The following is a 27,878-nucleotide window of genomic DNA, read 5'->3' on the forward strand; positions in this document are numbered from 1 at the left end:
AGTATGTTTTAATTCACAAGAATAAATTTTCTCCAGGTAATTTGTGTTTTTTCATGGAAAACTAGCACAGAGAGTCAAGATAAATCAGACATTAAATTTGAAGTTAGTGAGAAAAGTAAGGATGAAGGGAGACATGTGAAGGAAAGACATTTTGGTATCATTTGTAATTATTGTAAGAAACCTGGACATGTTGTACCTAATCGCTTCCGATTGAAACGGAAAGAGAAAGAAGTGGCCCCAGATGCTTGTGTGCAGCATATGGAAAACCTGTAAAACCAGAGGGTTTAGAAAATATTGATGAAGATGTGTCAGAGTTTGACCAAGTTAAGAAGGGGGTATGAACATTTTATAACTGAAGGATTTGTATCCTTGAAAGAAGGATCCAATGCAGTACCGATAAGGATACTTACAGATACTGGAACTTCACAATCACTAAAATTGGATAGTGTGTTACGGTTTAGTGATGAGTCTGACACTGCTAAGGTAAATTATATAAGCGGAGTAGGGAGTGCCCTTATTCCAGTATATTTACATAGAGTAAATTTAAGTTCAGGGATAGTTACGGGGGTAGTTAAAGTAGGACTACAATCCAGTTTACCTGTGAATGATGTTTCTCGTTTGTTAGGGGATGATTTAGCAGGTGGCAAGTTTTTCCTGAGGTGCATTTGACAAAAAATTCAAATTCTGAGGAACCACAGAGGGATTCTAACACAGATTCTTCCTGTGTTGTAACAAGAGCTATGGCTAAAAAAGACTGATGTAAAGGATGAGGTTGTTACCCATGACAATTCAAATCAAGATCTGAATTTTGAGGGTGCATCAGAAACTTTCTTATCTACCTTATTTGATCAGGATTTTGGTGGCAAGTCTGATCAGGAAGATTTGTCTTTATCTCGGAAGGAGATGACAGCAGAGCAGGGTCGAGATCGTGAGATAGTTACATTAAAAGAATAAGCTTTTCCAGATAGTGAAATTGGAAAAGTACCAGTTGGATATGATTTTGAAAAGGGGGTATTAATGAGAAAGTGGAGATCACCTACAATTCTTGCTAGTGAGGAATGGGAAGTTAATCATCAGGTTGTTGTTCCTAAAATTTACCGAAAAAATATTTTGACTATGGCTCATAGTATTCCTTTGGGTGGTCATTTAGAGATGAAGAAACCTATGAACAAAGTTTCTAAACATTTTTATTAGCCTCGTTTAAGACAAGATGTAGCAACATTTTGTAAAACGTGTCATACATGTCAAATTGTTGGTAAATGTAATCAGGTTACTCCAGTGGCTCCACTGCAACCAATTCCTGTATTTGGTGAGCTGTTTTCAAAAATCATTGTAGACATTACAAGCTAAATTCCATGGTCCTTATGAGATTAAATCTAAGGTAAATGAGTTGGATTATGTGGTAAAAACCCCAGATAGGAGAAAGACAACACAGTTGTGTCACATAAATATGATAAAACCGTATTATGAAAGAGAAGTTGCTACTATGACTGTTGTGATTAATAATGAGTCTGATCTTGATGAAATATTATTTGGGAATCATCTGAAACTCATTTGAAACCCAACATTATTTTAGTCTGGTTGCCAAATTCAAAAATTCTGGAAAACATTGATGAAAAATTAGCTCATTTACAGCCAGAACAGAGAGAGCAGGTAAAACAGTTATTTTTTCAGTACAGAGATTTATTTCCAGACGTCCCTAGAAGAACCACCGTAGCTACACATGATGTAGATGTGGGAGATGCAAAACCCATAAAACAACATCCATATTGAATGAACTTGAAAAATGTGAAATTGCTGAACAAGAATTTAAGTATATGTTACAGAATGATATTATGAGACATTCTAATTCGAATTGTAGTTCACCGTGTGTTATGGTGCCTAAGCCAGACAATAGTATTAGGTTTTGTACGGATTACAGGAAGGTGAATGCTGTGACAAAAACTGATGCGTATCCAATCCCTAGGGTAGATGATCGTGCGGATAAAGTTGGACAGGCCAAATATCTTGCACAAATTGATTTGTTACAAGGTTGTTGGTGTGTTCCATTGACGGATTGAGGTAGAGAGATTTCAGCCTTTGTAACCCCACCTGGGTTATATGAATATAATGTTCTTCCATTTGGGATGAAGAATGCACAAGGTACTTTTCAGAAGATGATTAATGAGGTGATTTAGGGATTAAACGATGCAGATGCCTATATTGATGATTTGGTTACAGGGAATAATACGTGGAAAGCACATATTGCGGCGGTGGCGAAATTATTTGAGAGACTTTCAAAAGCTAACTTAACTATTAACTTAGCTGAAAGATTTTTGTTCATGCCACTGTGACAGATAAGGAAAAAGATTAAAGAAATTAGACTCCAATTTAATAACACAGTTTAATGTTACAGGAGTACAATAATTTGATCACTCATATTAAGGGTAAAGATCATGTGTTCGCTAATTTTCTATCTCGGTGTTAAATGGACAATGAAAATTTGATTTTTGGAGTGATACTTTAACATTTGTAACACTCCTACTATACATTAGTTTACAAAGGGCTGAAAGATAAGATTGTATGTATTGTATATTTTGTAAATTTTATACCTTTGTATTTTTTGTATATATTGTTAAAATTTTGTTCTTCAAGAGGCCATTTTTTTTTGGCGGGAGGTGTTACATGCTAAAGGAGATCTGTTTTTTGTGAGAATGATGTAATGGTCTTTCAGCTCTCACGTGATGTGATTTTCCCGCCGATCTGAGGTCACGTGATAACATGTGCCCCGTGACTATATAGGGGTCGACCCAGGTGACGCAGGTTTTTTTTTGTTTGTAGATATCGAACGAATAGGGAAAAATGTGAACTTGCTGAACAGGAAATTAAGAACGTGTTAAAGAATGATATTAGGAGACATTCTAATTTGAAGTTTAGTTCGCCGTGTGTTATGGTGCCTAAACCAGACAATAGTATTAGATTCTGTACGGATTACAGAAAAGTAAATGCTGTGACAAAGACCGATGTATATCCAATCCCTAGAGTAGATGATTGTGTGGATAAATTTGGACAGGCCAAATTCCTTACAAAAATTGATTTGTTAAAAGGTTATTGGTGTGTTCCATTGACGGATGGAGGTAGAGAGATTTCAGCATTTGTAACCCCATCTGGGTTATATGAATATAATGTTCTTCCATTTGGGATGAAGAATGCACCAAGTACTTTTCAGAGGATTATTAATGGCGTGATTCAGGGATTAAAATATACAGATGCCTATATCGATGATCTGGTTACAGGGAATAATACGTGGAAAGCACACACTGCGGCGGTGGAGAAATTATTTGAGAGACTTTCAAAAGCTAACTTAACTACTAACTTATCCAAAAGTGAATCTGGTCATGCCACAGTGACTTACCTTGGTTACGTTGTGGGTCAGGGGAAATTGGCACCTGTTCAAGCAAAAGTTCAGGCAATTTTGGAAGTACCCACTCCCACTGGTAGGAAAACTCTCAGAAGATTCGTGGGTATTGTGGGATATTACTGAAAGTTTTGTAAGGATTTTGCAAACATTGCTCTTCCATTAACTAATCTCTTGAAGAAAAATGAGAAGTTTGTTTGGACAGAGTCTTGTCAGGAGACATTTGATAAATTGAAAGCTATAATATATAGTCAACCTGTACTTAAACCTCCTGACTTTGAACAAACATTTTCGTTAGCTGTAGATGCTAGTGATGAAGCTGCAGGAGCAGTGTTGCTTCAAAAAGATGATGGTGATGAAGTTGATCGTCCGGTAGCTTATTTTTTCTAAGAAAATTAATGTCCATCAAAGAAATCATTCAACAATAGAAAAATAATTGTTATCTCTTGTTTTAGCTTTGCAACATTTTGAAGTGTAGGTTGGTTCTACGCATAAACCGCTCACAGCTTATACAGATCACAATCCTTTAGTGTTTTTAAGTAAGATAAAAAAACAAAAATAGAAGATTATTAAATTGGAGTCTAATGTTACAGGAGTACAATATTTTGATCACTCATATCAAGGGTAAAGACAATGTGATCGCTGACTGTTTGTCTAGATGTTAAATGTACAATGACAATTTGTTTCTTTTGGAATGATATTTTATCATTTGTAACGCTCCTACTGTAAATTACTTTGTAAAGGACTGAAAGATAAGATTGTATATATTGTGTATTTTGCAAATTTTATACCTTTGTAATTCTTTTGTATTCATTGTTAAATTTTTGTTCCTCAAGAGACCAATTTCTTTTTTGGAGGGTGGTGTTACATGCTCATGGAGGTCTGATATTTTTTGTGAGAGTGCTGTAATGGTCTTTTAGAGGTCACCTGATGTGATTTTCCCGCCGATGTGAGTCACGTGATGACATGTGCCCAGTGACTATATAAGGGCGGACTCAGGTGACGCAGTGGGTTTTTGAGTTTGTAGAATTCCAGGTAGAACGTGCTGTATCTCTGTTTCTGTTGCGTTTTTTTGTTTTTGTGACGCAGTTTCATTATTGAAAGGGAAGGTACGTTCTCATACAAGATATTGTATTTGAATTGGGAATTTGTGGCTGGAAGTGCCAATTTCCTCAATTCCGACAGTTCTGAAGGGAGAGTGAAGAATTCATTGAAGTGAAGGATCGAGAGAAGTCGGCATCGTTTGGCAGTTTAATAAAGGATCAACCTTATTGAGTCTTCGTTGAAGAGAACCTGCATTGAGATAACTCTTGCAATAGCACAATGAGTTCATGCACAAAGGCTCTCTCTCTCTAAAAGGAATTTAAAGTCAGTCGATTTAAACTGTTTATTTTCGGCATCGGGAATCCTGTGGACAGAACCAGCAGTAAAGATGCGTCGGTGAAGAAATCGTTCTCCAGAGAAGTCTCTCCCAATTGAATGCGTGAAACTGTTGGAATTTCGAAGTCATCGCTTTAAGAACTGTATCTGACTGTATCGCTTTAAGAACTGTTTTCACCATTTAACGCTTTAAGAACCAGAGCGGAGTGACGAGCTGGTGAACAACTGCCTACTTGTTAACCTCCGGTTTAAGTTTTCCTTTGTTTGTTTTTTTTCCTTATCGTCTATACGTGTTTAATAAATGTTCGATTGTTTTTATATAACACGTCTCGATTAATATTCATTGTTGCCGGTTACGTAACAGTACGATATTGTGACTCTCTATTGACGATAAAGCAAGAAACCTGATCAGTGATATAAGTATCCAGAACAAACCAACCACTCGTCCAGCTAGGAAACGTAAGCAGTCCTGAGCATTTGCCCGTGCTGAGCAAGAAAAGCGTTCATTGACTTCCACAAAAGAGAAACCTGTGTCTATCAGTCTGTTGTGCCCTCCTGCCAAGCCCCCTCCACCCGGCATGGTTGTCGACAATCTGGGCAAGCCTAGTGGCTCGGCTGGAGGGTCCCGTGAGGGAGGGGGTACTATCATGGTCTCGACCGCTGACTCCACATTTCCTCCGAATTCCCTTTTCGTCTTGTTCGTCCGGGCTCCTTGATTGCGGCACCTGATTCTCATCTGAATGTGTAGCATAAAAAATTCGGTTTTGCATCTACTCATTGACGCACCGTTGCTTCAGCCAGTTCGGTAATAGAATGGTGTATTCTAAGTTATACATCAGTACCGAGTTTTACCAGTGACACTCTGTCTCTCCGTGTCAGGATAAATATTGTAAGCTTTACTTCAGTACCGAGATTTACCGGTGTAACTGTGACTCTCCGGGTCAAGGCAAGTATTCAGAGTTTACATCAGGACCGAGGATTACCTGGGAAGTTCTGTCTCTCCGTGTAAAGACAAGTATACTAAGTTTTACTTCAGTACCGATGTTTAACTGTATAACTCCGTCTCACCGTGTTAAGAAAAGTATTGTCTGCCGCTCGCCTTCCTACGCTGCGTGTCAGGATAAGTTTTGCGTGCCGCCTGTCTCCTGTTTGCTGTTCAGCTCCAGCAACGCCTTGTGTCAATAAAAGTTTTGCCTACTTCTTGTTCCTCCGTTCACCCGCACTCTTTGTGTTAATTCCGTCTCTCGACCAGTTAGAAATGTTGTTCTAAGTTTTGTTTTCCCTCTGATTCCTTCTGTTAATTCTGTCTCTCGGCCCCTTAGATTTGTACATTCTAAGTTCTGTTCCCGAGCTGTTTACCGGTGTTATCTCTGTCATTCCGTGTTAATAGGATCATTGCATGCTGCCTGTCTTCCCGTTCATTCTTCCGCCTGCTCTACTCCTCAAGCCACGCTTGCAGCCTGGTCTACATCCCTACTGTGCCTCGTTCCGCGGCCCGTCTACACTCTCCGTTGGCTCGGTGGCTAAACGCCACGTTCCCAGCGCATCTACCCGGGTTCGAACCCCAGTCAATCTTTCCTTGCTCGTCGGCTTTCCTCTGCCTAATCCTCGCTCCCCGTCCTTCCCTATAACCGTTAAAAAATACTTTAAATTACTCTACGTCCGTGTCTATGTCCTGCAGTTCGTTTCGCCCCGTTCCATTACAACACTTGTACAGGTTAGACGAATGCGCAAAAGGAGTACTGTTTAATCATGCACATTGTCAGTAAAAAATAAGTTTCACCAATCTGTGGCGCAGATGGACCTGGGATTCCTTGTGCAGGATCCTTAAATTTTAATTTTGCACGTTGAGTCTGTGATGAGGAATGTAAATGGGATGCTAGAATTTCAAGAAGACGAGAATGTAAAAGCAAGTATATAACGTTGATTATTTACAAAGAAATGGTGAGGCCTCACTTGGATTATTGTGAGCAGTTTTGGGCCCCTCATCTTAGAAAGGATGTGCTAACACTGAAATGCCGGAGCAAACTCGATGGCCCAAATTTTCAAAGTCTGCCTCTGTATTATGTGATTTAAATCAGCTTTATTTGTCAATTGCAATATTTGCCAAGGTTATAAATCCTTTAAAGTTGACGCAAAGAGCTGTTTTTCATTCTCTCTACAAGAATCGAAACGCTCGCGCAAAGCTGAGATTTTGTTAACATCGACAAATGACAGAGATAACACCGGTAAACAGCTCGGGAACAGAACTTAGAATGTACAAATCTAAGGGGCCGAGAGACAGAATTAACAGAAGGAATCAGAGGGAAAACAAAACTTAGAACAACAATTCTAACTGGTCGAGAGACGGAATTAACACAGAGTGCAGCTTATCTGTAATGTAATTTATTCAAAATCCGAGCGTTGTTGTTTCCTTTTGTTTCAGATTTCCTGAACACACCAATGTTGTTCAATTTGTATAATTGATTCTGGTTTGGGACAATTATTGTCTGAGTGTTATTTTGATTATTTCTTCTCTATTTTGTGACAACTTTTGCGATTTTGATTTCAAAGGCAACATATCTATCCATATGACAATAAGCACTGTCCTGCAGGAAAATTGTCATAAACTCTGCAAAAGCAATTTTGATGCTCTCCTGCAAACCGTGAAATTGTACAATGCTGCAATTGTTTTGAATTGCAGATGGCTTTAAGGTATGATTTCCGCGATTCAGTTTGCTTATTTTGGATGTTTCATTTCGAAATCGAAGGCTTTATATTTGGGCACAATACAATACTATCCGTGTTAGAATTGTATTATCGAAACATCTTTCGCAAAATCACCCTTGTTAAAGATGTTTTTATCAGAGGTCATTGTACTATTTTACCTCTTTAGTTGAGGGATCTTGCAATATTTCACTTCCATTGTCTGGTCAGTTTGCATACTTCCATTCCATTCGTTACAATTTATAATCAACCATTTTTCGAACAGCTACTGGCCCGATAATACCCACGCCTCCTAAAGCAGTTGAAGGTTATGACAACCAAATAAAAATGCGTGAACAAGGCGATCCAGAACCCGACGCAGGCAATGATACTGGAAAGGGTAAGCGGAATTTTGAGAAGCATTGGTGTACTTTACAAAGTTAAGACGAGTCGATTAAAATGAAACAGTTGCTTTTTTCCTCTACATTTTATTATTAATCTGTCTGGGAAAGTATATTGCTATTAATTCAGCTATCTCTACGTCTTGCTTGAGTAGAGTATCTATAAATACACGACACTTATATTGCATAAGTTACGTCACCAGTTATGATTATATTTTTCATCTCTCGACTACAAAATCACCATTCTAGTTGTTGATTCGTGATTATTTTACCCCCTAATGTCACTAGACTCTAGAGATAGTGGTTTTAAAGGCAATGTCTATATCGATATGACAATAAGCGTTGGTCTCTAGGAAACTAGCTCCGAAAAACCTTCAAAGGTAATCTTGATGTTCAGCGATACACCATATATTGGACAATGCTGCATTTCCTTTGAATGACAGATTTTATTAAGCAATTACATCTTCCTTTTCTCATCTGAAATATCACCTCTCTAATTGTTCACTCCCCAGCGGAGGGTGAACCGTCAGTTTGTTAACCTTCTATATACCCTTTGAGATGTTCTACGCCTATAAGGTCACTCCTCAGTGTCTTACACCCCAATGACTGATTTCTAAAGTATCGGATATTTTAAAACGTAGAACACAGAATAGTGCACGCTAATGCTTTCGAAGACCATAGGAAAAGTGCAACACAGGAGCAGTCCGTTCAGTACACAATGTTATTCCGAAGCATTTGAGTTAGGAATATGATGAACTGATAAACGAGTCTATGGCCCTCCTCTGTGCTGCTCCACGGTTCAGATCTGGGATCTGAGTTTTGATTTGGGTTATTGTTGTTCGCTTCAAATATTTGTACGATGTTTTTTGTTTAACTTTCTTTATCAGTTCCGTATCCAGTGTAGGTATTTTATGGTTATATAATTTTCCTTCGTTGGGTTATTTCGAGGTGTGTGGCAATCCATGAGCAAACAAACTTCAAGGTTGCATAATTTTTACATTCTTTGATAATGAATGTAGTTTGTATTTTGAAATCTCTTAATAAAAGAAAAAAAAAAACGAATATATTCTGCCTGCACAACGTCCAGATACTTCCATTACCCTTTCATCCATATGCCAGGAATCACGGCGTGTCCTCCTTCCGATGGACCGCTCCACGCGGCAGAAACCCGTTGAGAGTCAGACGGAACAGGTAATGCTGGTTTTGCACGATAATCAACTAAATAATCTGACATAACATGTATATCAAACTCCCGGAGATAGAGAGCTCCCAGTAGTGAAATATTCATTCTTCCAACATGTCCTCGTCAGCCTGGTTGATGCAGGCAAAGACTATTCAATTTTCATCATTCGACATGCTTCTTGACAAACATTATCAGAAAAATGTTCTCCTTGGTCAGAATGAATGTGCTATAGTAGTCTCCATCAAGGAATATAGTCTAGTAGTTTGCTTGTGCTTTTTTTTTTACTATTGCATCTGTATAATCTTGGCACTCTAGCGAAGTGATGCAGTCTGCTTCTGGATGTGAAATGGACAACCTTGGACAGGAATATTTCTTTGAGCTAACTTCCGCATTGATCCTATCTCTTTTGGAACAATCTGTCGACTATCTTTTGCACTCCTATGTGTCCTAAGGCGTGCATCAGCTTTGCCAGGAAAGGAAGCAGCTCAGATGGGGCTACAAATCAATATCTAGTGCCGTACCGCCATACTCCAGCAGTTAATAATGCACCATTCTTCATCAAGTACCACTTTTCTTCATTTCAGCACTGATCTTGTAATTCCTGAATATCTAAACATGTTTACCTGTGACACGGTCTGTAGTTTGTTTTTTGTTAGCGTATTTTCTTCAATTTCTTCGATAATCTTTCTTCCTTCTCTCGCTGCCCTTTCTGAAATTTCGTCTGCAAATGCATTTCCACTGTGATCATTTTCCAGTGCCTTTTGCATTGCCATACTGCAAATTGTGATGGTAATTGCATTACTTCCATGAGTTCTCATAGTAGCTCTCCAGTCTTGATTGGAGTTCCCATAGCCGTAATAAATCTTTGTATCCATAAATTTCCATCGCCATGAACAACTCCGAAACTACATTGAAAATCTATGGAGATATTAGGTAATCTGCTTTCTGCTTCCTTGAAGGCCTCAATTAAAGCTCTCCGTTCTGCCCGTTGTGGAGAGGTACCTGGAGCCATTTTTTCTGACACTACCTCTTCATTTTCTGTGACATCAGACCAACCAGCCATTCGATTTCCTCTCACAATTGTGGAGGAGACATTATGATACTAAATGAGATCTGTGCTCAAAGAGGTTCTTTTGTTTGATAAATTGCATCCGGTTAGCGTGTTGTTGTTTTTAGGCAGTTATAATCATTGCAGTCATCCTTGCACACTGACAACAGTGTACAAAAGCCGACCGGTTTCTGCTATGCCAATGCAAAGGGAGGCTGCAGGGCCAGGACCAGTCATCTTTGCAACCTTTCAGACAACACCTCCATTACAATTTTACCCTGACGTTGTGCCATCCAGTCAACATTCTTCTTCCCTTGTGAGAAAGGGAGTTTCGTTTGCTGTTCAGGTTGTTGTCGTAGTGGTGAAGTTAATATATTTCCCCAATAAGATCAAGCCCTAATGGCCTCCGCTGTCACCAACTTTGCATGTAGAATTCTGCTTGTTCCCTTAGTTAGCAGGTGAGTACTGTCGACCAGTCTGTACTGATCTTATTCGAAGTCGATATCCCACTCCAATTGTTTGACAGCTCGTAGCAGTACACTATTGGAAAGATTAGTTTCACACCAACATGCTTTTTTTCAGCTTCACCATTTTGGCAACATCTTTTTTTAAAAACAAATCATTAATGTCGACTTCAGAGAGCAATTTATAGAATCGCCGATATTATTTTTGTTCATACCTGAGACATCTAAGGAACGAAACTGAGCTAGAGTGTCCTATAGCGGATTTTATATTCAGAAACGTCTTTTGGAGGCTTTTGTTTGCAATCGACCACTGTGCTCCAATCAATCTGTTTTGGGGCTTGTCCCTCCAGTCACGCTTTAATTAGTTCCCAAACAGCAGGAAAATCCTTTTTCGCATCTCTTACATTATTTTCAATTCAACGTATCATCTGGTTTATTTGCTGAGTTGTTAGCATCGTTGAATGTCATCATATGGATGCAATTTGCAATTATTCTTGAAGTTCAGACCGAGCGTTTAATCTTCGCTTATTTGACTGTGGAACTTGCTTGGACCATTTGTCATGTTTTTCCCGGATCTTCATCATCAGTCCTGCGTGTTTTACGTACCTCTTTTTTACTGGGGCCAGGTCTTGCCTTGGCTGTCAAACATCTCATCAATTTCATCATTGCTTTGTCCAATAGAAGTGTATGTAGAGTCAGTACCCTTCTCCGTAGAGTCAGTGTCACTTTCCAGTTCCTTAGAGTTCCCAAGCTTTCTCTGTTCTTGCAGACCAGTCAGTGTTGTCTGCGTCTCAATTCATTAACAGCACTGCCTACACTGAACACTGGGTTGGCCGAAGGTCTGCCGGATGCTGCGCAGATTTTCCTCATTTCTCTTTACAATTGTCAACAGACCTCTTGACTGAGGACAAACGTGGCTGTTCATACACATATCTCTTTTACGCTGATTTATCATTATTTTCTCGTCCTGCTGTTTTAGCGTGCTATACGTTTGTACGTTTTTTTTCCTAAATTAGCGTATTCGTGTTTTGAATTATTTATCTGAATTTGAGTCTTAATATGCTCACGCCTTCGCTGTTCTAGCAATGTTGCTAGCGTCCAATATGTTTTTTTTTACATTCTATATTTCTCAAACGCAAACTTTTGATCCACATCATATCACTTCAACGCCATTTACAAGACAGTCCTCAATAGATAACACATTTCTATCATGTTTTTTTTAAACAACAATATTAAGTTTATATGCATCGCTTAAGTAAGCGCTGAAGATTTCAGTTAAAATTTCAATGGACTCGCTGGTCTGATTCAAGTCCTTGGCAACTGCATTAGGCGTCCAAAAACTCACAAAACTTACAACCTCAGTGTGACTATAATATTCTGATACTTCCAAAGGAACAAATATTCTCATACTCTTTGCCCGAAAAATCACACAATTCCGTTCCGACTGTCAGACACTGGTTTCCAGTTATTTATATTGGCTCCACACAAGTTGTTCAAGTACAACTCCGCTCACTCTAAAACTCCCTTCAAGTGATATACTGACGATATTTATTCTCTAACAATCAGGGTGAGCTGCCTTAACTATCGTTCTGTAGCACCCACACCTGTGGTGATGAAGTGCTTCCAGAGTTTGGTTATGGCTGGAATCAACTCCTGCCTCAGAATGGATCTGCAGCCTTTGCAACTTACCAATCCCCACAATAAGTTCACCTTCGATACGAACTCTTTGGCTGTTTACGCAGCTTTGGCTCACCTTGACAATGCTAATACTTATAGTGGCTGTTCACTCAGCGTTCAAAAAATATTTATACAGGTCTGATCAAAAATCTCCAAAACCTGGGCCTCTGTACCTGCCTCTGTAACTGCATCGTCTGCTTTTTCATCCGAGGGCCACAGCCTGCGGTTCGGAAATAACATTTCCACTTTGTTGACTATCTACAGTGATGCACCTAAAGGATTATGCCACTGCTCTACTCCTTCCACAGTCATGACTGTGGGGCTCGGCTGAGCTCAAATGTCATCTAAAAGTTGTTGATGACAACTATTGTTGGTAGATTTTCAGTTGATGATGAGACGTACAGGAAGAGAGAGAGACAGAAGAAAAAAGTTATGGGCCAGAAAGTGTGACTTAGTGGTTGGTAAGACGTTTGAGAGGATTTCTAAGGATGTGCTATCGGGGTACTTGGAGGGATATGACAAACTAAGCCAAAATCTCCAAGCTTTCCTCAAGGGAAAACGGAACTGACACATATGTGGTACATCATTGAAGTAATAACATGCAGGATAGATAAAGGGGGAAAAAACATGTAATGTGGTTTACTTGCATTTTCAGAAGCCCTTCGACAAGTTGTCACTCACGAGTCTGATTAACAATCTAAGAACCATTGTAATACTGGAAAGGTACGAATTGAATAAAGGGAGACTTGTTCGGTAGTCTGCTAGTGACTAGTGGTGCTCTGCAGTGACTTGTGTTGGGAAATTTTCTTGTTTGCCTTTTAATTGCGATGAGTTGGATGAAGAGGCATCCTGAGACAGGGATGTTTCTGATCGAGTCTACGATATCCTGAGGTGGTAAGGAGAACAGCCAGAGGTCGTGGTGCATATTGGTACCACCGACATCGGTTAGAAAAAGGTAGGAAGTCCTTAAAACAGATTACAAGCAGTTAGGAAGTAAGTTAAGAAGCAGGACCTCAATGGTAGTAATCTCATGATTACTGCCTGTGTCACATGATAGTGAGTATAGGAACAGAGTGAGGTGGAGGATAAATGCTTGGTTGAGGGATTGGAGATGGCGGCAGCGATTCAGATTTCCGTATCATTGTGACCTCTTTAGGGGCAGGAGTGACTTTTACAGAAAGAACGGGTTGCACTTGAAACCCAGGGGGACAAATATCCCAGCGGGAAGGTTTGCTAAGGCTATTGGGAAGAGCTTAAACTACGAGTGGGTCGGGGGTGAGGTTGGAACCGGACTGAACGGGGGAGGAAGATGTGGTTGGCTCACAAATAGAGAAAGCTTGTAGATGGTGTGAGAAGAAGGATAGACAGGTGATATAAATGGACATGCTCAGACCAATGGTCGAGATGTTTCTATTTTACTGTAAGGAGAGGTTTGAACAAAGAGGATGAGCATAGAGCGTAGATCAGTACCTGGGATTATGATGTAGTGGCCATTACATAGACTTGGCTGGCTCAGGGACAAGAACAGTTACTTCAAGTGCCAGGCTTTAGATGTTTCATAAAGGATAGGGAGGGAGGCAAAAGAGGTGGGGGCGTCGCACTTTTGATCAGGCATAGCGTCAGCGCTGCAGCAAAGGAGGAAGTCATCGAGGGATATTCTACGGGGTCTCTGTGTCTGGAAGTTAGGAAGAAGAAAGGATCAATAACTCTACCAGTTTTTTTTTTAATAGACCACCCAATAGTAACAGGGACATCGAGGAGCAGATACGGAGACAGATTCTGGAAGGTGTAATGATAACAGGGTTGTCGTGATGGGAGATTTTTTATTCCCAAATATTGATTGGCATCTCCCTAGACCAAGGGGTTTAGATGACGTGGAGTTTGTTCGGTGTGTACAGGAAGGATTCTTGACACAATATGTAGATAACCCTACAAAGAGGAAAGGCTGTACCTGTTTTGGCATTTAGAAATTAACCTGGTCAGGTGTCATAGTTCTCAGTGGGAGAGCATTTTGGAGATAGTGATCTCAATTCTATCCCCTTTACCATGGTATTGGGACGGGATAGGTACAGACAAGTTAGGAAACCGTTTAATTTAAGTAAGGGGAAATATGAGCATATCAGGCAGGAGGTTGGAAGAATACATTGTGAACAAATGTACGGAAGATATATGGCAAATGTTCAGAGGATATTTGCGTGGAGTTCTGCATAGGTATGTTCCAATGAGACAGGGAAAGGATGGTAGGGTATAGGAACCGTGGTTTACAAAGGATATTTTAAATCTAGCCAAGAAGAAAAGAAAAGCGTACCAGCGGTTCAAAAAATAGGTAATGTTAGAGATCTATAACATTATTAGGCTACCAGGAAGGAGATTTAGACGGTAATTAGGAGAGGCTTAAGGGGCCATGAGAAACAATTGGCGGAAAGGATTAACCCCAAGGCATTCTACAATTGTGTGAAGAGCAAGAGGATAAGACGTGATAGAATAGGCCCAATCAAGTGTGACAGTGAAAAGCCTGTAGGAAACCGGCCGAGATAGCACAGGTACTCAGTAAATACTTTGTTTCAGCATTCACTCTGGAGAACGATCTTGGCATTTCTAGGCATGACTTGCAGTGGGCTGAAAAGCTTGAGCATATAGATATTAAGAAAGAGAATCTGCTGGAGCTTTTGGAAAACATCAACTTCGATAACAAACCGGGACCGGACGGATGTTCCCCAGGTTATAGTGGGAGGTGAGAGTGGAAATAGTTGTGCCTCTTGCGATGACCTTTGCATCATTACTGTGGACGTTAGAGTTTCCGGAAGATGGGAGGGCTGGGGAGTTGCTCCCTTATTCAAGAAAGGGAGTAGAGTTAGCCCAGGAAATTATAGACCGTTGTATCTTACAACAGTGGTAGGCAAGTTGTCATGGTTCCGTTTGGCTGCTCCCCTTCAACGCTCCTTTCTCCCTGATTATACCCTAATTTCAATCATTAGAGTTCCAATTGCTGCTAGTTTACCTAATTACAGAACACCTGGTTTTCATCAGAGACTGTGAAATAAGTATGATGGCTTCTCTTTCTCAGGTTGCCAGTTGTTGGATTAGTCTCGTATGATACCTCGTTCTCTTAGAATCGTTAGTTCTAAGTTTAGTTGCAAGTTCTGATCTAGTTTCAAGATAGTCCCTGTAGATCCCGTCTCCTTGTCAAGTTTGCTGTTCTACGTTCACGTCTACGCCAGAATCCCCAACTCAGTCGATGTGCCGGTGTCCTGCACTTCGGTTCTCCTCAGTCGCCCCGTGCATCAGAACAAACTGGCCAACATGAGCCCAGCGGACCCGAATCCCCTGCAACAAGCCCTCGACAGCCAGGGCTCCCTACTGGGCTTGCGCGATCGGCTGCTCCAGGAAGTCATGGATAATCTCCGTTTCCTGTCAGTAGAATGGTCAGTGAGCAGGTAGGCCGAGTATAAATCCATTTTACCCCGTCGTCTCCGGGAACTCCGTCTGACCAGCGCAGATAGTCCGTAGTGGCGACGCCTAATGTGTCAACAACCCATCCGCTAAGAAAGCAGCACGTACCTGAAGCCTACACCGGAGAACTGGGGAAGTGCCGGGCTTTCCTGCTGCAATGCCCCCTGGTGTTCGAGCAGCAGCCATCCACGTACGCCACAGACAGTTGTAAAATAGCTTAGATTATGGGGTTGTTTTGAGGAAATGCCTTAGCGTGGGCCACGGGGATTTGGGCTAATCAGCCAGAGACCTGCTCTCCCTTCCCCACCTTCAGCTCAGAAATAAGGAATTTTTTGACCACCCCGTCCCGGGTAAAGATGCCGCTAAGCGGCTATTCACCCTCAATTAAGCCTCACGTAGTGTTGCAGAGTACTCCGTGGAGTTCCAGACACTGCAGGCCAACTCGGGCTGGGATGATGAGGCACTCCAGGGGGTATTACGGCAAAGCCACTGTGATAAGGTAAAGTGCGAGGTGCGGCTAGGGATGACACTAACAGCCCTGGATTCATTCATCTCCAAAACCACCAGGCAGAACATCCGACTCCGAGCACAACAGAGCACGACAGAGAGAGAGAACCGGTCGTCCTGCTCCTTTGGCCACCCCACGGCACGCTTTACCATACACTCCCAGCCATAACCTCTCTCCCGTTCCGTCTCCCAGAATAGCATCCGGCCCGGCCGTTTCCACCACCACGGGAAGGCAACCAATGCAGCTGGGACGGAGCCGTCTTTCTCCGTCAGAGCGTCTCCGGAGATTAAGAGCAGGGGAATGTTTCTACTGCGGTCAGTCTGGCCATTTTCGTGACACCTTTTCCCTTCGGCCAAAAGGGAGGGCTCACCAGTAGAAAGGGGGACCCTGGTGAGTCAGACTACATTCCTTTCTGTCCCCCAATCCCGGATGAAGATTGAAACTACTGTAAGCTACAACCAACAGTCCCTGTCCTTGTCTGCCTTGTTAGACTCCGGTGCTGAGGGGAATCTGTTGGATGAAAACATAGGTTCTCTTGTCGGAATTCCTCTGGAGCCATTGAGTAGCCTCTGGAAGCCCGGGCACTGGACGGAAGACTTCCGGCCCGAGTCAGTCACTGTACTCCACCACTGTCTTTGGTTTTCTCTGGGAGCCATCAACAACAGCTACAATTTAACATAATTTCGTCTCTTCAACCTCCTACCGTTGTTGTGTACCCCTGGTTAAGCCACCATAATCTTTACTTTGATTGATACACCGGGAAGATAGCCAGCTGGAGTCCGTTTTGTCACGCCACTTGTCTACAGTCGGCCCTTTCCCCTGTCAGAACCATCGCGACTTTATCTGCCGCTGAAACCCCTGACTTATCCAGGGTTCCAGCGGATTACCACGATCTAGGGCAAGTGCTTAGTAAACAAGGCACCTTTTCCCTGCCTCAACACCGACCGTACAATTGTGCTATCGACCTTCTCCCCGGAGCTCCACTACCCACCAGTTGGCTGTATAACTTGTCCCGGCCAGAGAGGGAAGCAATGGAAAGTTAGATCAGTGAATCTCTCGCAGCGGGCATTATCCGACCCTCTTCCTCCCCGATGGGCACAGGGTTCTTCTTTGTGGGGAAGAAGGATGGTTCCCTACGTCTACCGACTGCCGAGGCCTAAGTCATATAACCATAAAGAACAAGTACCCACTGCCTCTGATAAGTTCTGCGTTTGAACCTCTTCACGGAGCCACCATCTTCTCGAAGTTGGACCTACGAAACGCCGACCATCTGGTCCGAATAAGGGAGGGGGACGAGTGGAAGCCGGCATTCAATACCCCTTTAGGCCGCTTCGAGTACTTGGTTTTGCCTTTTGGCCTCACCAATGCCTTCGCATTTTTTCAAGCCTGGATTAACGATGTACTAAGATACTTTATTAATCGCTTTGTGTTTGTCTATCTCGATGACATGCTAATCATTTCCAGCAATCCCAAGCAACACGTGCATCATGTCCGTCACGTCCTGCAGAGTCTGGGGGAGAATAAGTTATTCGTAAAGGCGGAGAATTGCAAATTCCACTTCCGCTCGGTCAGCTTCCTAGGTTATATCATCGAGAGCGGACAGGTGAGAGCTGATCTCGAGAAGACCCTGGCTTTGACGGAGTGGCCCAAACCCACGGACCGCAAGCAACTCCAACGGTTCCTGGGATTTGCGAGCTCCTGTCGCCAGTTCATCAGAAACTACAGTCAGGTGGCTACTCTGATCCGACTTACCTCACCTGCCACACCTTTCCTTTGGAACTCCGAGGCGGAATCAGTATTCGCGGATCGAAAGGGGCGCTTCACGTCTGCTCCCGTTATGATTCAACCTGACCCCTCCTGTCAATTCATTGTGGAGGTTTACGCCTCGGACTCCGTGGTGGGAGCGGTACTGTCCCAACATTTGGGCCCGGATCAGAAACTACAGCCCTGTGCCGCCTTCTCTCTCCCATTGTCTCCCGCTGAACGAAACTCCGAAGCGGGGAACCGGGAGCTACTGACAGTCAAATTGTCGTTGGAAGAATGGAGACACTGGTTTCAGGGGGCGAAACGCCCGGTCATCGTCTGGACAGAGCATAAAAAGCTTGAATATATACAGACCGCCAAGCGCCTGAATTCCCGCCGGGCCCGTTGGGCATTATTTTTTGGCCGGTTCAGGGTCACCCCCACCTGTCGTCCGGGGTCCAAGAACGGGAAGCCCGATGCTATCTCCCTTCAATTCGTTTCCGAGGAGGACCTTTCCAACCCTGACACCATCCTTCCATCATCCTGTGTAGTGGCTGCCCTTACCAGTGAGATCCAGTCCAGAGTCAAGGGGGCCCAACGTATTCAACCTGACCCAGGCATCGGACCTCACAATCGCCTCCTTGTACCGAATTCTGTTCGGTTGCAGGTTCTCCAGTGGGGGCACACTTCTTATTTCGCCTGCCATCCCGGAATCGACTGGATTCTGACCTTTCTGAAGAGACATTTCTGTAGGCCCTCCAAGGACGCTGACACACGACCCTATGTCTCTGCATGTTCCATATGCGCCCGTGGAAAAGCCTCCCATCGGCTACCTGCGGGATTGCTTCCTCCCCTACCTGTTCTTGGCCGTCCCTAGTTACACATCGCTCTGGATTTTGTCTACCCCCTTCAGATGTAAACACTGCTGTACACACTGTGGTGCACCGTTTCTCTCAGTCGGTACATTTTGTAGCCCTCCCTAAACACCGTTCCGCGCAGACAACCGCAGACCTTCTCGTCACCCACGTTTCCCGACTTCACATAATTCCTTCGGATATTGACTCCGACCGGGGACCTCAATTCATTTTGCAAGTTTGGATATCTTTTTGTCGAGCCCTTGGTGCCTCAGTTTGCCTATCGCCCGGTTTTCGGAGTGGGTCAACCAGGAGTTGGAAGCGGAGTTACGTTCTATAACAGCCAACAACCGGTCTACCTGGAGCAACCATCTCGCATGGGTAGAATACACCCGAAACTCTCTGATCAGCACCGCTACAGGAAAATCTCATTTCGAATGCTCTCTGGGTTATCAAACCCCGCTGTCCCCCTCTCCCCGCCCCCAGAAAGAGGAGATTGCGTTGCAGTCAGTCCAGGCCCATATACACAGGTGCCAACAAATCTGGGAAGACACACGCACTGCGCTGCTTCGCTCAGACAACCGTTGTCGGAAAATTGCCGACAGGCATCGTACCCTTGCCCCTGAGTTACGACCTGTGCATATAGTGTGGTTCTCGTCTAGAGACATTCCCCTCATGAACGATCCCAAGAAGCTCGCCCACGGCTTCCTGGGACCTTTCGAGATTGAGAGCATTATCAACCCCAAGGCATCCGGCTCAAACTTCTTAAGTCCATGCAGATCCATCCCACATTCCACGTCTCCCAATTAAAACCGGTTTCCGTCAGTCCCTTGTGTCCTCCGACCGAACACCCTCCACCCCCACCCCCCGAATTTTCGACGTCCATCCGGCATACACCGTCCGGCGTTTATTCGGTGTCCGCCGTGGGGGCAGGGGTCTCCATTACCTAGACGACTGGGAGGGGTTCTGCCCGGAGGAACGTTCCTGGTTCCCCGTTCCTTAATCCTGGACCCTTCTCTCTTCCGGGATTTCCATCGGGACCATCCGGACAAGCCTAAGGGATCGCCTGGAGCCTCCTGTTAAAGGAGGGATTGTAGCGATGTGCTACACACAGCGCTAGAATAACCGCACGGTGTCGGTGAGTTGGAGTTGCGATGAAAGAGATTTATTCAAACTTCGCGGCCCGCTTTAAAGCCTTCCCGTTCCCGCCCTTTTTGCTGCCGGCCCTCTACCTGCGCGCGCTGTTTCGTGAGCCGGTTCGTGGGTGTCAGAAAGTGGGTCGCCACATAACACCCCCCCCCCTCCAGAACCGGCGATACCTCCCCCAATGTCCACAGTCAAAATCGGCCTCTGTTTGGGAGGTCTGCCACTGTGCCGCGGTGCCTGAGCCTGGACCGGTTGCGCCAAGTCCATATGGGCCTGTTTGAGTCGGTCCACCGTGAAAACCTCCTCTCGCCCCCCAATGTCCAGCACGAACGTGGACCCGTTGTTGCTGATCACCTTAAACGGCCCCTCGTAGGGCCGCTGTAGCGGTGCCCGGTGTCCGCCCCGTCGTACAAAAAGAAACTTACAGTTCTGCAGGTCTTTGGGTACGCAGGTCGGGCTCTGTCCGTGCTGTGAAGTGGGTATGGGGGCCAGGTTACTGAGCCTCTCCCGTAGTCTGTCCAGGACTGCTGTGGGTTCTTCCTCTTGCCCCCTTGGGGCTGGTATAAACTCTCCTGGGACGACCAGGGGCGCGCCGTACACCAACTCGGCCTACGAGGTGTGTAGATCCTCTTTGGGCGCCGTGCGGATTCCGAACAGGACCCAGAGAAGTTCGTCCACCCAGTTAGGCCCCTCCAGGCGGGCTATGAGAGCCGATTTCAGGTGACGGTTGAAGCGCTCCACTAGTCCGTTCGACTGTGGGTGGTAAGCAGTTGTGTGGTGTAGCTGTGTTCCTAAAAGTCTGGCCATAGCCGACCACAGGCTGGAGGTGAACTGGGCGCCCCTGTCGGAGGTAATGTGGGCCGGTACCCCAAAGTGTGCTACCCAGGTTGCGATCAGTGCTCGGGCGCAGGATTCGGAGGTGGTGTCGCTGAGCGGGACTGCCTCTGGCCATCTGATGAACCGGTCTATCATAGTTAGGAGGTACCGCGCTCCTCGTGACACTGGCAGGGGCCCCACGATATCCACATGGATGTGGTCGAACCTCCGGCGGGTGGGTTCGAACCGCTGCGGTGGAGCCTTGGTGTGCCGCTGCACCTTGGCCGTTTGGCACTGCATACACGTTTTGGCCCATTCACTGACCTGTTTACGAAGTCCGTGCCACACGAACCTGTTGGAGACCAGCCGGACAGTTGTCCTGATGGAGGGGTGCGCTAAGTTGTGAATGGATTCAAACACCCGCCGGCGCCAGGCTGCTGGGACGACGGGGCGGGGTTGGCCGGTAGCTACGTCACATAGTAGGGTCCTCTCACCTGGGCCTACGGGGAGGTCTTGGAGCTGCAAACCGGAGACTGCAGTCCTGAAACTGGGGATCTCAGTGTCTGCCTGCTGTGCCTCTGCCAGCGATGCATAGTCCACACCCTGGGACAGGGCCTGTATGGTAGGTCTGGAAAGTGCGTCTGCCACGACATTGTTCTTTCCAGAGACATGCCGGATATCCGTCGTGTACTCGGAGATGTAGGACAGATGTCGCTGCTGGCGGGACGACCAGGGGTCGGACACCTTAGTGAACGCAAAGGTAAGCGGTTTGTGGTCTGTGAACACGGTGAAGGGCCTACCTTCCAAGAAATACCTGAAATGCCGGATTGCCAGGTATAGTGCCAATAGCTCCCGGTCGAAAGCACTGTATTTGAGTTCGGGTGGTCGTAGGTGTTTGCTGAAGAACGCCAGGGGTTGCCAGCGACCCTCGATGAATTTTTCCAGCACTCCACCGACCGCTGTGTTGGATGCGTCCACCGTGAGTGCAGTAGGAACGTCCGTTCTGGGGTGCACTAGCATCGCGGCGTTTGCCAAGGCTTCTTTGGTTCTAACGAAAGCGGTTGCGACCTCTTCGTTCCAGTTAATGTCCTTGCCCTTACCCGACATTAGAGTGAACAAGGAGCGCATGGTCCGGGCTGCTGAGGGGAGGAAACGGTGGTAGAAATTCACCATACCCACGAATTCCTGCAAGCCTTTGATTGTGTTGGGTCGGGGGAAGTGGCGGACCGCGTCTACCTTGGCGGGCAGCGGGGTTGTCCCGTCTTTAGTAATCCTGTGGCCCAGGAAGTCGATGGTGTCGAGTCCGAACTGGCATTTGGCTGGATTGATTGTAAGGCCGAATTCACTCAGGCGGTAGTAGAGCTGGCGGAGGTGGGACAGATGCTCCTGCCGACTACTGCTGGCTATGAGGATGTCGTCCAAATAGATGAATGCAAAGTCCAGGTCGCGTCCCACCGCGTCCATTAGCCGCTGGAAAGTCTGTGCGGCATTCTTTAGACCAAACGGCATTCGGAGGAATTCGAAAAGTCCAAACGGGGTGATAAGTGCTGTTTTGGGGATGTCGTCCGGATATACAGGGATTTGATGGTATCCCCGGACGAGGTCTACCTTGGAAAAGATCCTTGCGCCGTGTAGGTTTGCTGCGAAGTCTTGAATGTGCGGCACAGGGTAGCGGTCTGACGTTGTAGCCTCGTTCAGTCTGCGGTAGTCACCGCATGGTCTCCAGCCCCCCCGTTGCCTTGGGCACCATGTGCAGGGGGGAGGCCCATGGGCTGTCGGACCGTCGTATGATCCCTAATTCCTCCATCTTCTTGAACTCCTCCTTCGCCAGTCGGAGCTTGTCCGGGGGAAGCCTTCGAGCACGGGCGTGGAGGGGTGGTCCCTGGGTCGGGATGTGGTGCTGTATTCCGTGTCTGGCTGCCGTGAACTGCGGTGTCAGTACTGATGGGAAATCCGCCAAGACCCTGGTGAATTCATCGTCGGACAGCGTGATGGAGTCCAGGTGTGGGGCTGGCAACTGTGCTTCACCCAGGGAGAACGTTTGAAAAGACTTGGCGTGGACTAATCGCTTCCCTTGCAAGTGGACCAGCAGGCTGTGGGCTCGTAGAAAATCTGCCCCCAGCAGTGGTTGGGTCACGGCGGCCAGTGTGAAGTCCCACGTGAACCGGCTGGAGCTGAACTGTAGCCGCACCGTGCGGGTGCCGTAGTTCGTATTGTGCTGCCATTAGCGGCCCTCAGGGTGGGTCCCGGTTCTCTGTTGCGGGTGTCGTAACTCGTTGGAGGTAAGAAGCTGATCTCCGCTCCGGTGTCGACCAAAAAGCGGCGTCCCGACTGCTTGTCCCAGACGTACAGGAGGCTGTCCTGATGGCCAGCCGCCGTAGCGATCGGCAGCGGCTGAGCCTTGGCGTTTCCCGGGAATTTGCAGGGCGGCTAGCAGCGGCGGGCCTCCGTGCCCCACCGGTGGTGGTAGAAACACCATTGTTCGTTGGGCTCCTCACTCCCGTAGCCGGGGTTTGTAGGCTCTGCTGCCGGACCTGGTCTGGTCTGTCGTTGGGCACGCGGCTTGGTGATCTGTGCGACATTGCCCCTCTCTCTTTCCTGGCATCCACAGCACATCTGCTCGGGCCGCCACCTCCCGGGGGTCGCTGAAATCTGCGTCGGACAGCAGCAGGCATATGTCCTCGGGCAGTTGCTCTAGGAACGCCTGCTCAAACATGAGGCAGGGTTTGTGTCTTTCAGCCAGGGCCAGCATCTCGTTCATTAATGCTGACGGCGGCCTGTCTCCCAAACCATCCAGGTGCATTAAGCGGCGTGCTCGTTCGCGCCGTGAGAGTCCGAAAGTCCTTATGAGCAGGGTTTTGAATGATGTGTATTTGCCGTCCTCCGGGGGCGACTGTATAAACTCCTCAACTTGTGCAGCGGTCTCCTGGTCGAGGGAGCTCAGCACGTAGTAGTAGCGAGTGGACTCCGAGGTTATCTGCCGAATGTGGAATTGTGCTTCTGCTTGTTCGAACCATAAACAGTGTCGCAGCGTCCAGAAGCTTGGCAGTTTTAACGAAACTGCGTGAACAGATGCAACGTCGGTCATCTCTGGTCCAAATATCGTTTGGGCCGTCGGGGTCACCAATTGTAGAGATGTGCTACACACAGCGCTGGAATAACCACACGGAGTCGGTGAGTTGGAGTTGCGATGAAAGAGATTCATTCAAACTTCGCGGCCCGCTTTAAAGCCTTCCCGTTCCCGCCCTTTTTGCTGCCGGCCCTCTGCCTGTGCGCGCTGTTTCGTGAGCCGGTTCGTGGGTGTCAGAAAGTGGGTCGCCACAGGATGCTGTCAGGGTCCGTTAGGCTGTTCCCCTTTCTCCCTGAGTATGCCCTAATTTCAATCAATAGATTTCCAATTGCTGCCAGTTTACCTAATTACAGCACACCTGGTTTTCATCAGACATTGTGAAATAAGTACGATGGCTTCTCTTTCTCAGGTTGTCAGTTTATTGGCCTTAGTCTCGTGTGATACCTCGTTCTTTTGTCCGCTTAGAACCGTTAGTTCTAAGTTTAGTTTCAAGTTCTGCTCTAGTTTCAAGATAGTCCCTGTAGATCCCGTCCCCTTGTCAAGATTCCTCCGGTTTGCTGTTCTACGTTTACGTCTACACCAGCATCCCCAACTCAGTCGATGTGCCGGTGTCCTGCTTTTGGGTTCTCCTCAGTCACCCCGTGCAAAACAAGTTGATGGAAGAGATCTTGAGAGACACAATTTATGAATATTTGGGGACTTATAATATGGTTATTATAGTCAACATGGCTTTGTCAAAGGAAGTCTATCTTACGAACCCGATTGAATGTTTATTGGATGTGACTGAACACGTTGATGAAGGCAGGGTAGAAGGTATAGTATGTATGTATTTCAGCAAGGCATTTGATAAGGTACCTCATGCAGGGCTTATTGAGAAAGCAAGGAGGCACATCAGATCCAAAGGGATATTGCTTTTTGGATCCAGAAAGGGTGGTTGTAGATGGATTATATTCTACATGGAGGCCGGTGACCAGTGATGTGCCTCTGGGATCTGTTCTGGGTCCCCTACTCTTGGTGATTATTATAAATAACCTGGATGAGGAAATGGAGGGTTGTTTTAGTCAATATCGTGATGTCACAAAGGTTTGAGGTGTTGTGGATAGTGTGGAGGTCTGTCAGAGGTTACAGAGGGAAATTGATATGATGCAAAACTGGGCTGAAAAATGGCACATTGAGTTCATCCCAGAAAAGCGTTAGATGGTTAATTTTGGTAGGCCAAATAGTACGGCATAATATACTATTAATGGTAAGACACATGACAGTGTGAAGGATCAGATGCAGCTTTGAGTCCGAGTCCATAGGACACTCATAGCTGCTGCGCAGATTGACTCTGTGGTTAAGAAGGCATACAGGGCATTGGCCTTCATCAACTCTGGGATTGAGTTTAGGAGCCGAGAGGTAATGTTGCAGCTATATAGGACCCTGGTCAGACCCCACTTGGAGCACTGTACTCACTTTTGGTCGCCTCACTACAGGAAGGATGTGGATACTGTAGAGAGAATGGAAAGGAGATTTACAAGGATGTCACCTGATTTGGAGGACCTTATGAAAATAGGTTGAGTGAACTCGGACTTTTCTCCTTGGAGCGACGGAGGATGAAGGGTGATCTCATACAGTTGTATAAGACGATGAGAGGCATTGAACTTGTGATAGTCAGAGGTTTCCTCCAAAGGTTGAATGTATAACACGAGAGGACACAGTTTTAAGAGTGGTGAATGCGTGGAATGGACTGCCGGTGGTGGAAGGGAATACGATAGGGTTCTTTAAGAGACTGTTGGATAGATAGCTGAAACTTAGAGAAATAGATGGTTATGGGTAACCCTTGGTAAATTCTAAGGTAAGGACATCTTCGGCCCATATTTATGGGCCGAAGGGCCTGCATTGTGCTGTAGCCTTTCTATGTTTCTATGAATTAGATGATTAGTGGCCAGGTATATGGACGATAATAAGATAGGAAAAGTAGCAGGTGGTGTTGTGGAAACAGAAACCTAACAGAAGGACTTTAACAGATTAGGAGATTGGCAAAGAAGTGGTAGATTGAATGTAGGTTCGGCAAGAGTGTGGTCATGCACTTCGGTAGAAGAAATAAAAACGTAGACTTATTTTCTGAGTGGAGAGAATATTCAAATATCTGAGGTGCAAAATACATGGTGGAGATAGAAAATCGATACTAAGAGAATAATTTACAATATTTATATGGATTTTAAATGCAGGAAGATAGGGAACATGAGATTGACGCTGGCTTCCAGCAGCGGGAAGTTCTAGAGTGCTTATTAGTTGGCCTTTTAGAGCAGCACGTGACTGAGCCCAGGAAGGAATCGGCTATTCTGGATTGGTTGTCATGTAATGAACAAGAATTGATTAGACTGCTTAATGTAATATATCTCCAAAGGGTCAAGTGACCATAGTATGGTAGGACTCTCACTGAAGAAAGACAAACGAATGCCAGATGTCTCAGTATTAGAGAAGAATAACGGTGTCATAAGGGGACTCTGGTGACGGACCCAAATGCAAGACACAGGCACTGAAGTACTAGGAACAGGACTAGGTGTGCAAGGGAAGCGAGCAAGAAACGACACCGGACAGGACACAGGCCCTAAACCAGACTATGAGGCAGAGCCGGGATAAGGACATGGACAAAACACAGAACCCGGAAAAAGTACTAGTATCAAAGAGCCTGGACTACTGACACGGAACTCCGGAACAAGAGCCTAGACATGGACCAGAACCTGGGTCTTGGTTGGGACTCGGAACCTCGGTCTTGATTCGGAAACTGAACCCGGGTCTAGGGTAGGACTTGGGACTAGGCTCTTGGAAAGGACAGGACCTGGCTACAGAACAGTACGTGGAACTCCTGCACAAGACGAGCCTCATGGGCAGGACGAGAACACAAAGCCTTGACTTGGACAGGACGAGGTTGTTGGACGCGGCCTGGACAGGACGAGATTCTTGGACGTGGCTAGGACTATACGAGGTACTCCTGGCCTGGGCGAAGCACAAGAACAGGACGAAACTCCGAAGCCTTGACTTGGTCTTGGGAGACAGGAAATCAAAACACAGAGCCATTGTCTTGGGAGTCAGAAGTGCAGGAAACAGAGCTGGGACCCCTCCTTGGGAGCAGGACGTAGGGCCGCGACTCATAAACAGAACACAGAGAGACAGTTCCCACACAAAATAGCGACAAACGGCCGAACCTACCTAGCGAAAGCGTGGACACAGAGACTGTTATAATAAAAAGTAGTGGCAAACGGCCGGAGCTACCTAGCGAAGGCGTAGAGACAGAGACGGTTCCAACCAACGTTAGACAGTTCCTTATCTAGACACAGCAAGGCTCCGGTCTTGCTCTGGCATTAGAAATTGACAGTGATACAGGCGAGGACGCAGGCAAGCTTGTAGGCAAGTCTTCATGCAAAGGTTGCAGGAAAGTCCTCAGGCAGAGATTACAGGCAAGGCTTCAGGCAAGGCCTCAGGAGGAAGGTGAAGGGAAAGGAAGGGAACAGTCCAGCAGTGAAGCTGAACCCAGGCTGTGTTTATGTAGCCAGCTCAAAATGAAAACCATGTGCCTCAATTAAGTCACACAACGGGACAAGGGAAAACCAGAAAACCTGAAATAAGGAACGATGGACTGGACCGTGAACCGAAATGTGGACTTCAGGGACCGGACCATGACAAAAGGGAATTAGAGAGGAATGGAAAACGACACTGAAAGGGATAACAGCAAAGTAGCAATGACTGGAAATTCTGGAAGCAACTACAAAGGCACAGGATATATACATCACAAAGGGGAGAAGTATACTGAAGGAAAAATGACACAGGTGTGGCTAACATAAGTCAAAGCCAACAAAAAACTAAAGAGATGGCATATAATGGAGCAAAATGTATTGGAATGTTGGAGACATAAAGTGTGAACGAGAGATGAGAATGTTCATCCGACTGCTGGGAAACAAGGCTTTAAATGTGTTAATGGATAAAAGATAATGCCACAAAATTAAATACGTGCATTTCATCATCTTCGCTATGGATGAAACTCAGAATGTTTTGCAACTTCTAGGT

At 45.6% G+C, this 27,878-nt stretch overlaps 1 protein-coding gene across 4 annotated transcripts in view; it reads left to right on the plus strand.

Moving 5' to 3' along the window:
* The window catches only part of LOC134339975 (uncharacterized), a 90,594-nt gene that overhangs the window by 31,436 nt on the left and 31,280 nt on the right, over positions 1-27,878 (plus strand). Inside the window, exon 2 of one of the 4 annotated variants that reach the window (XM_063036807.1) lies at positions 7,749-7,862. The exons of the other annotated variants lie outside the window; for them this stretch is intronic. The gene's annotated coding sequence lies outside the window, so the exon portion shown is untranslated. The remainder of the gene's footprint in view (positions 1-7,748; positions 7,863-27,878) is intronic. 4 annotated transcript variants of the gene reach the window in all.

The sequence above is a fragment of the Mobula hypostoma genome, chromosome 31, assembly GCF_963921235.1.
Source record: "Mobula hypostoma chromosome 31, sMobHyp1.1, whole genome shotgun sequence".
NCBI lineage: Eukaryota > Metazoa > Chordata > Chondrichthyes > Myliobatiformes > Myliobatidae > Mobula > Mobula hypostoma.